This window comes from Gossypium arboreum, chromosome 6, assembly GCF_025698485.1.
Source record: "Gossypium arboreum isolate Shixiya-1 chromosome 6, ASM2569848v2, whole genome shotgun sequence".
Classification (NCBI taxonomy): domain Eukaryota; kingdom Viridiplantae; phylum Streptophyta; class Magnoliopsida; order Malvales; family Malvaceae; genus Gossypium; species Gossypium arboreum.
Window position 1 is genome coordinate 127,440,867 of NC_069075.1, and position 11,647 is coordinate 127,452,513.

The following is an 11,647-nucleotide window of genomic DNA, read 5'->3' on the forward strand; positions in this document are numbered from 1 at the left end:
GTATCATATAACCTTTAGCCAACCTATTTCCTGAATAATGTCAAATTCATGAAATGGTAGTAACATCAGATAAATAGGAAAGTCACAATCATAGATTTTCAGTAGATAGTTTTGACATACCAAAATAACCATTACACACTGACCTACTGGATTATGACTCGAATCTCAAACTCAGTTGATTCAAGAAATTAATCATTATTTGTTACTAATGTAGTGCAAATATGCGAGTAAGTTGATCTAGTATCACCCAGGGCATATACAATAAATAATATTGAAGAGATAGAACGTACTAGAAATAATATGAGATACGGTAGCTCTAGATCTAACAACTATGTATTCGATCCCACTACATTTAATTCATGTGTTATTACTCGAACTAGAGTGATCATGGTTTGGATGCCTGACCAACCAAGGCCTTAGAAAAATGGGAGGGTTTGGGTAAAAATATAGGCCGAAAAATGGGCTTGGGCAAAAAACGAGGCTGTTTAAAAAACGGGCAGGCCTCGAGTAAGAGTTTTTGGCGGGCCGATTGACCAACCAATTATATATTAATATATAATTTTTTATTTTATTTTAATTATTTTAAATTTTTAATATAACTATTTTATTATATTGTTAATTTGTGTATTGTTTTAAAAATTGTTTTAGTATTATTTTTATTTATTTTAATATTTATTTTAATATTTTTAAATATATTTGATTTATTATATTTTAAATTTTTTATTTAATGAAATAAGAAAAAAATTAATATGGGCCGGGCAGGTCGGGCTCGGGCTTAGTAATTTTATTTGGTAGGGCTTGGGCAAAATTTTAGGCCCATATTTGGTAGGGCAGGCCGAGCCTAGTAGACAGGCCTAAAATTTTATTTGGGCCGGCCGAACTCGGCCGGCTCGGCCCATGATCACCTCTACTCTGAACAGGGCGTTTTTCTTTTTGAGACATAGATACTGTTTAACACTATTCATAAACACAATTTGTTTTTTTTCTCCATTATATTCATTGACCTGTACAAATTCCTGTCTAGATGACATTTGATAATATTGCTCTTTTTGAATTCAAATCTAAATAAATCTCAGTTAATCCCGTCTCTAAGTACAATCGTTGTTAATGTTGACCACCACTTATAAACCTTACCATCTATCAAAGACATGATACATTTGAGGTAATCATTAAGGAAACAAGCCATATCCTCAAAATTCCTTGGATATATTTTCAACCCAGTACCCAGTCCTAATCAAATCATCACCTGTTTTACCACTAAATTCTTTAGTATCATACCTTCTAATTAATTAATCGAAACCCATTGAACCATTTTAGTCTATTGAGGACTTAAGAATGCCATAAGGAACATATTAAGGGTAGAAGTTGTAAAGCCACTAAATTAACTCTCACTAATTCTGTAAGCCATTAATTCATTAAATCAAAAGACATTTCATGTTCACTAGACATTCACAAACAGATAATCTATAACTTACCTCCTGTTAAAAAGTCAGAATATCACCTTTACCCTTTTTCCTCATCAAGGTCAATATGATCAAATTCTATTAACATTTATTAAATTTGTAAGAAATATTCTTACCCTTATTTTTCAAATAGTTGTAGAACCGATATACTATGACTTGCACCAGGATTAGTAGTTGAAATGTTACTGTTAACTTCATTCGTTTAATCATGTTCATAATTAGATGACATCATTAAATTCTACAATGAAACATGGGTTAGATCGGACCAATCAGTATCACACTATCACAGGCTTATATGGCATGTACTTTCTAATCTTTAAACACATTGCATTCAGTCCAAGAATTGACTAAACCGTAGCTTTGATACCACTAAGTGTAACACCCTTATACCTTTTTCGTTGCCGGAATAGGATACAAGATGTTACCAGTCAAGTTGGAACAGTTAATAACAGTTTATAATCAATAATCAATTCAATTCCATAATTACAAGTAATATTCAATATGAAAGAAACCATTCAGTTCGGGTCTTAAATCGAGCTTTCGAAGCTCTAAAAATAAATTACGGGCACTTAAGGACCAATTTGAAACAAATCAGAACATTTAGGAAGAAATTGAAAAATTTCAAGTCAGATGTCACACGGCTGTGTGTCTAGGCTGTGTGACAGAGCCCAGTTCATGTGGCTCTAACATGGTCGTGTGTCTATCCCACATGCCCGTGTGCATAGACCGTATAACTTTCTGATTTGGATCACACGTTCGTGTCGCAGGCTGTGTGTCAGCTCGTGTAACAATCGAAATACCCTCACACGGTTGTGTCGCGAGCCGTGTGTCTGCCCGTGTGAAAACTGCACCTATACTACTTTTACACACGCTCTGGGCACATGCCCGTATGGGTTTCCTGTGTGCTTCACACGACCGTGTGACAGCTTGTGTCCCAGACTGTGTGTCCCTAAAAATGTCCAATTTCAAGCTCAGTTTTCACCCATATGCTTCAGTACCTAAAACACAATCAATCACACAATTACGTAGACCAAAACCAACTTCAATCACACTCAAAATGTCAATAAACTCAATCAATATGTCAACCAAAATGTTATCATTAACATCTCAATACATTTCATCTCATTCCACTTCCAATTTGCAACTCAAGTACATTATATATACATACCATAACAAACATTGCATTACAAACTTTGATTTATCACATAACTTAGCATTTCACACTTTTAACTATTAGTCCTATTTAATAACATGTAGATTCTCACAAGTCATTCAAAACACATCATAGCATAGTATCTTACTCAAACTAAGTAATTGACATAAGTTATACATAGGGTCCTAATACATGCCATATACCAAAATCGAGAATTAAAATCAACCAAGATTCCCAAATAGTGTGATTTTTAACGTTGACCCGATCTTCTTAGTCTTCAAAACGTAATCTACAAAATGAACCAAATACAAGTAAGCTCAACTGAAACTTAGTAAGCTCGTTTTATAATTTAATAAAACTTTTCGATCAAACATAGCATCAACCAATATTAACATAGAGATTCCCAATATACACAACCTATAATAGTCATTACAACCAATTTAGTAGTTCAGTATGCTCAGTGGACTTTGTTTAGTTGAACTTTATTTCAGTGTATATGTAGATTTTGCTTATTTGAGCTCCATTCAGTATAACAGTAGAATTTTCTCATTTGAGCTTCACATCAGTATAACAGTAAAATTTTCTCGTTTGAGCTACTTTTAGTAGAATCATTAGGTATGGCTCGATAAAGCATACTTTCAGTAGAATCAATAGTTAAGGCTCGATAGCACATACATTTCAGTGGGATTAGTAGGTATGACTCGAAAGCACATATGTTTCAATAGGTATGACTTGAAAGCATATATGTTTCAGTAGATTCAATAGATATCACTCGTTTGAGCACCAGCCAGTATATCAGTGGATAAAGCTCATTTGAGCTTCATTCAATATATCGGTGGATATCGCTCGTTGAACTTCATTCGGTATATTAAATAACATTCAATAATAGTATATTAACCAAGAATCTAAGAATTATTAGCAGCATAAATAAATGCACAAACTTATAAGATTGATTTGTAATAACGACTCATAGTATCTCAATTAGTGATCGATGTCATTTCAATTCATTATTTCCATTTTCAATTACACACATCAATATAATCCAACATTATGCAACTAAGTTCATATAATACATATGCAAATGTACTAAAATTAAACTGAACAAACTTACCTGACTAAATTGCAGCAGTGACAAAGGTACGGGGACTATTTGATACTTTTCTCTTTTCCTCAGTTTTCAACTCGTTCTTGATCTAAAAATATTATTTTCATTCAATTAACTAATTCCAACAGTAAAATTAACTCATTTTATGCAATTAAGTCCTTTTAGCATTTTTATGAAATTACCCTAAATATTTCACTTTTATGCAATTTAGTCCCTAGCTCAAAACATGCAATTTAACCATTATTATTCAAATTTCAACTTAGCTGAATATTCCAGTGCCATTCTACAGCCCATTTTGTAATTATTTTGCATCAAGTCCTTGTACTTTTACTATTTTCACGTTTTAGTTATTGAACATTAAAATCAACAAAAACTACTTTACAAAATAGTCTTATTGAGCAACCAAACTTAATATTTTACCATAAAACTTCAAGAACAACTCAAATTCATCAATGGAACAATCCATAACATTTAACAGTTTTACAAATTAATCCCCGAGTTAGCTAGATTAAGCTAATATGCGTTCAAAAACATAAAAAATACTAAAAAAAGACGGAATTTACTTACCCAAATAGAGAATCAAAGTTAGTCGAAGCTCCTTCCCATGGTTTCTTAGGGTTCGATTCAATTAGTGAAGAAGAAGATGAAAGTAAAATGATTTTTAACTGATTTTATCTATTATATTTAACTTAATTCCTAATTTACCAAATTGCTCTTTTAATTACTAATTAATTTTGACATTTTAAATATATTTACCATTCAATGAGGGTTTAATTGCACAATCGGTCTTTCAATTTTATTAAATTTTAACTAAACAAACTTATTTTCAATTTAATCCTAAACTAATTAGGACTAAAAGAGCAAATAGCCCAAAAGTTAGTGGATTTAATCATATCCACCACCACTTGGAATTTTTTATCATGGTTTAATTACCATTTTGGTCCCTTTACTATTTAAAATCTATAGAAATTAACGTTTACATCTTGTACAATTTAATCCTTTTTACCTTAATTTAGCAGTAAATCATCAAAATTATTGAACCAAGCTTCAATTCACATATAATACAACTTTATAAATATTTAATAGAAATATTTATGGCTTTAAATACTGGAAACGAGGTCCTAATACCTCGTTTTCAATAACCACTTGACTTTTGAACCGAACCATTTATACTAACTTCTAATTCAATTGGTTAAATTCATCAAATCAAAATTCAATATCAAAATTAGTATTGACTTGTATAATTTAAATGCTAATTATACAAATTCACTCATAGGATTTGTGGTCCTGAAACTACTATTTTCGACAGCACTATAAAACGGGCTGTTACAACTCTCCCCATTTAAGAAATTTAGTCCTCGAAATTTTACCTAGCAGTACTTGTTTATTCTGAAACTTGCCTTATGAACTTTATCTTTTGTTTTACTACTCAATTCTGTCTCACTATTTAATTTTTGCTTAATTTAATCAGTATAACAAGGTCTGTCATTTCCTAATTATCTTTAAACTTGAATATGTAACATCGTAACATGTTTTCTGGAACCCGTATTACCACTTTGCTTGCCCATCTGCTTACGGATAAAATACTGTACTAAAATTAAATTAATGCTCAAAGCCTCACAAAATTTAACCCAAAAATTTATAAGTAAATCTTAGATCAGTATAAAAAAAATAAACGTTGCCACTCCATGAAATATGACAATCTCTGGCACATATATGACTCAGTTCCTTTTGTGATGTAATGTATGTTGAGTTGCCCAAGAAACTACCACTGAAGAAGGCAGTGGATCAAAGGATTGAATTTGTGCCTAACATGGAGCCGTCGGTTAGGGCCCCATATCATATGTCTCTATCAAAATTAGAAGAGTTGCGGAAATAGTTGAATGAGCTTTTAGATGCTGGGCTTAATAGGCCATCTAAATCTCTATTTGGTGCACTAGTATTGTTTTAAAAGAAGCACGATGGGTCATTGAGAATGTGCATCGATTATTGAGTATTGAATAAGATCACTGTGAAGAACAGGTACCTAATTCCACTCATTGCGGATTTGTTTGATCAACTTGGTAGCGTGAGATGGTTTACCAAGTTGGATTTGCGGTCGGGGAACCATCAAGTTAGAATATTTAAAGGGAACGAGTCAAAAAAAACCTGTATAAGTTTCTTGTAATGCCTTTCGAATTGATGAATTCTCTAGCTACATTTTGCACCCCAATGAATAAGGTGTTGGAAAAAAACCCAACTTGAAAACGATTTTCTTACACAGCAGAAATTTAAAATTTTGAAAATCAACCCGGTTTGTGATATTTATAACAATAAACCCTAATTGTATACACACTTGTGTTTTCTGATAAGTGGATCCTTGGTGTTTTTCAGCTTTCAACCAAATGAACTTCCTTTCTATTCTTGTACCTCTTTTCTATTCCCGTACCACAAACTGGGCTTGAACCAATTGAACCAAAACACAGAACTAGAAAAAAGTTTTCTTTTTGGGGAGAAAACGAAAATTCTCTCTTCTTTAAAAGAATATGGTAAAATTATTTTTTGGAAAAATGCGTTCAAAAGTTGAGAATAAATTCTCTCTCAACAGAATAACAATCTCTCAAAAGTTGTGTTAATAACTTTACTGGTGGCATCTATTTATAGGAAGAAAAGGTAGAACCCTTATAAAGTTATAGAGATTTATTTTAACCAAAAAAATAGCATCCTACTTAGAGTAGGAGAGGGGTGCATGAATCACCCTTGTATTTATACTAGGGTTGCCACCCCCTTCATGTTATATAGGGGATTTTGGGCCTCTCTCACATCGGGTCCAATTACGAGTACTTTTTGAGCCTTTTTGACTCAATACTCTGTAATTTGACCCAACCTAACTCAGTCTTTTTGTATTCCAAAATAAAATTTAATATTTACATATTAAATAAATTTCTCATATCAATTTACTCCAATAAAATTTTGATGATTTTACCCCTCGATGAAATTTTGACCATTTTACTCCCGGTAAAATTCAATATATCACAACTCAGCATGTTCACTATAACTGAATAATTTATATTCATTTTTGGGCTTCAAAATAGTTCAAAAATATAAACTCATTCTTCCATCATTTTTTAAGTAATCCTATATAGGATTGTAAATTTCCATTTTCATTTTTGGAAACCTACATTCATTTTCAGATTATTGCATTTCTCCATTTTAGAGAAAACCATAATCATTCTTAAATGTTTCTCATTTATATTTTTCTATCCATTTCGTTCATTTTTATTCAAACACACAATTCATTATGGTTTCTAAGAGTTAATAGAGGGACCGATTGGACATATTTAGTTGAGGCTCAAATGATTTATAATTAAGTTTCAAATTTTCGCCTATTAAATTTAAACTCATTTAGTCATGAAGTCATTCCATTATAGTATCGTGACTAAGCTATCCCCAATGACATACCATTACAATAGCAACTACTCAATGCTCGTCCAATGACCTTGTCATAAGTGTGTTACCTTCATAGGATATCATTAATCTCTTTGGGATGATATCCGTTCTCACAACATGATCATATTTTATCTCATAGTAACCATTACATCTTTTTTCATGAAAAGTCAATCACTATCAAATAGTGATCAAGTCATCCATCACAAAGATGGACGACTCATAGCCACATTTACTTTTCATCAACCATGTAATGCCAACGAGAGGATCTCATTTACCCATATTTTGGGATATGAATTCTACTGTTTTGAATGACGCTACATACTGCAGAAGTTGTACCCCAACGCACCAGTTTTTTGTTTATTATCCTTTTTAACTCAAGCTTTTACTTACATTAAAGTGTACGAGTCACGTATACATAGTCTGCCATCCACTCAGGATTTAGTAATGCCACACTGTGAACATCACAAGTGAATAAATCCATAAATAGATTCAGGATCTATTCTACTTGGGTCATATCTGATGTACTGTTAGTCCAGTCAACCACATCTATGTCTCTATCTTCTAGGAGTCATTCACTCCGATGCCCAAAACAAAGCATCTCTCCAATTGGACTTGATAGACAACATATTAATCTTTCAATCGGTTTGCTCATTTTCAATTAGACTAAGTACATGTTTAGGTTCATCTAGTGATACAAGTTATCTTTTCGTATTACGATTTGACCACGTAATACTACTTAGTATTAGTTAAAAATTAGACAACCAATGAGCAATATTTGCTTTTATTTTGCTTTGCATGCAAAAACCATGTGAGAAAAATTATACAAAGTATATTAAATTAATTAATTTAATTTGTTTTATTAACCAATCTGTTTGAAAAAATTACAAGTGTGTATTGATGAAAATACTACACTTAGGGCACTAGATCCAACATAAGGTACTTTAACCATTCCTAAATCGTTTTGTGGTTGTTTATCTTGATAATATTATGGTTTAGAGTAAGTCACTTGAGAACATGGGAAACATTTGAGGGAGGTGTTCCAAACTTTACGGGAAAATGAACTGTATGTTAAAGAGGAGAAATGCTAATTTATCCAATGCAAGGTACCATTTTTAGGCCACGTTGTGTGTAACACCCCTAACCTATCTCCATCATTAAATTAGGGTTACAAAGCATTTAACATCAATTAAATAAATCTCATTAAAAACCTATCAAACATATGCATTTGGGACCTAACTCGAGCCTTCAAGGCCCTAAAAATAGTTTAAAAACAATTTGGGACTAATTTGAAACAATTCAGAAGATTTGGAAAAAAATGCAAAAATTGAAAACAGGGGTCACACGGCCGTGTGACATAACCCAAGCTGTGTAATAATCAAACAAAGGGACACACGGTCGTGTCCCAGCCTGTGTCTCTACCTGTGTAACTCTCTAACTTGCTACACACGGCTGTGTCGTAGGCCATGTGTTAGGCCGTGTAACTCACTAACTTAAAATACTAAGAATTTACATATGGTACACAGCCGTGTGACAGCCCATGTCCCAGGTCGTGTGCTCCATAATTTGACCCTAATTCAAGCCATTCCAAGACTAAAACACACCTAACCATCCATCCCATTTGTGCACACATTCAATTGACCTAAGCGTCATTCAAACATTTATAAACATACTGCTTCAAGCATCTTATTTCATCTAACCAATATGCCATTCAAAGACACCACATTCATACCAAAACGTCAATGATCAAATCAAAGCAATATAGCCACATTTCAAGCATAGAACCTAGTTCATTTATCTACAAAATGATATCATATATGACCATTTACATGCCATTACAAACATACCAAAAAGGACCATATATTCTAAGTACCTAAAAATGGTCAAGATAACCATTCTAAAACATGCCATTATACCATATACTATCTAGATCTTATGGAGTACGCAGGATGATTCATTCACCCATATTTGCAACTATTATTCATACCAACATTTACCTTATTAACCACAACAAGCTTGATGCAACTCAAGACAAGCAAATTTCACTTGAATAATCTTTCAACCCTATTACATGCCATTTATAACCATTAACCAAAATAACCATAAATACCAATATATCGAATAGATAGCGAAATGATACTCTAACGAGATTCTAGCCGGCTGAGCTTCCCAATAATCTACAAGACAGAGAAAATGATTACGTAAGCATTTAATGCTTAATAAATTTGTATAGGCGAGACTTAATTTACCAATCATATTAAATTAAACAACCAAACCTACTCTCATCAAGTCGTATGCAAAACTTCATTTCCTATACACATCACCTCATAAGGTTAGTAAATATATCATTATATATAAATCCCAAGTAACTCATGGCATATGTATGATAAACATTTAGGCTTCATCCATAATCCATCACCTATACGTATGTCCTTTATACATACTTTCCATTGAAATTATATGGTTTATAGATAGTAAGTAAACAATAAATCTATAAAATAAAACATATATTAAAAATAGAGTCCATGCATATTTCATCCATCACTCAATAAATTATCAACCATTCTCATATTGTATATGCATATTCACTTTTTCCTAACATATAAACATTAGTAACATTAAATTTTCATACATTCCTTTCCATTAACCTTTACTTCCCCGTTGAACCATATAGAATAACATTAGATAGTCAGGAATGCTCACAAATAGTTTGCCTTTTCATGTAACTGTAACCGTAACCTTTCCTTTCCATTAGTGCTCACATGAGCTGTGGGTCAGAATGTTAGCTACACAATGTTGCTCACATAAGTTGTGGAGTATCTGCAAAAAAAAATGTAGGACGTCAACCATCGGTAGGACATTCAAGACCAGTACCCGAAATCGTATAACCCTAATAACATGTCATTCATATCCTAAGTATTCACAAGGTTCAAACAAGACTTTTACATCTCAAATCATTTATTTCAGTTGCATTATAACTTTTCTGTATACCATCACGAATTTCACATTTATAAATTACAACTTTAAATAAACTAACCTTTTAACAACATTCATAATATCAATTATCAAATCAAAATCATAATTCACATAATTATACATAGTAACTCATTTAAAACATCATATAAAAACAATTTAAATCTATACGAACTTACCTGTGCCAAAACGATGCCCTGACGTGGTCCAATGACTAATCCGCTATTTTGGTTTTCCCGCGATTAGTGTCCATTTGAGTCGTTTTTTGATCTAGATAAATATTTTTATTCAATTAATTTCATTCCAACATTTAAAATAATTAATTTAAAATTTAACCCTTCATAATGAAAATTTACAAAATTTCCCTCAAAATTTACCTTTTATGCAATTTAGTCCCTAAACCCGAAACTTGAATTTTCACCATTGTTAACAATAAATCATTCTAGCTGATTTTTACCTAATCTTATAACAGCCAATATTTATCCACAATTTACAACATTTTCCTTAAATTTTACCATTTTTATAAATCAGTCCCTAAACTTGAAAATCATCAAAAATTACTTAACAAAATACTTATATTTAACAACCAAGCTTAATAATCTATCATAAAATTTCAAGAACATCACAAATTTATCCATGGTAAAATTCTAAACATTTAACAATTTAACAAATTGATCCCCAAGTTAGGTAGATTAAGCTAATACGAGCGCAAAAACATAAAAAATTACTAGAAATGGGAAAAAATTTCACTTTCATTCACCCTAATATAGCTTGGCAAAATGTTCTTTATGCTTCACCATGGCTATATAGTTTAAAAAAAAAAGGAAGAAGATGATAGTTATATATATTGTCATCTTTTATTTTAATTACTAATTTATCAAATTACAAAATTAAACATTAAAAATAATTAAAATTTCACTAAAAATCATACCACATCCGTCCACTATGTTTAAGCTTGGAAATTTTACCAATTTAAACCCTTAATCCATGTGTTAAATCAATTTAATGCAAATAAACCTATAGTGATTAGCTTTTGCACATTTTTCAATTCAGTCCTTTTCACTTAATTAACTATTTAAACATTAAAATTTATTAACCAAATTTTAATATGACCTTAATAACACTCCATAATATTTAATAAAATATTATGGCTCGATTTATAGAAACGATATCCACGATACTTCATTTTCTAAAACCACTCAACTTAAGAACATACCACTTAAACCTAATTAATCTTTTATTTAATATAAATCATTAAATCAATTTTTATTATTTCACTATATTTGACTCGTAAATATTAAGTAATAATATTTATAGACTTACTTGTCGGATTTGTGGCCTGGAAACCACTGTTTTTGACACCATTAAAAAGCGGGCTGTTACATTATAGGAGGTGGCAAATTTTGGATGGGTGAAAGCAAAATTTGGGCCATTATTGATTGAAAACCACCAATCAAGGTAATGTAGTTGTAGTCTTTCCTTAGGTTGGCAAATTATTACTGACTCTTCATTAAAGACTACTCCAAA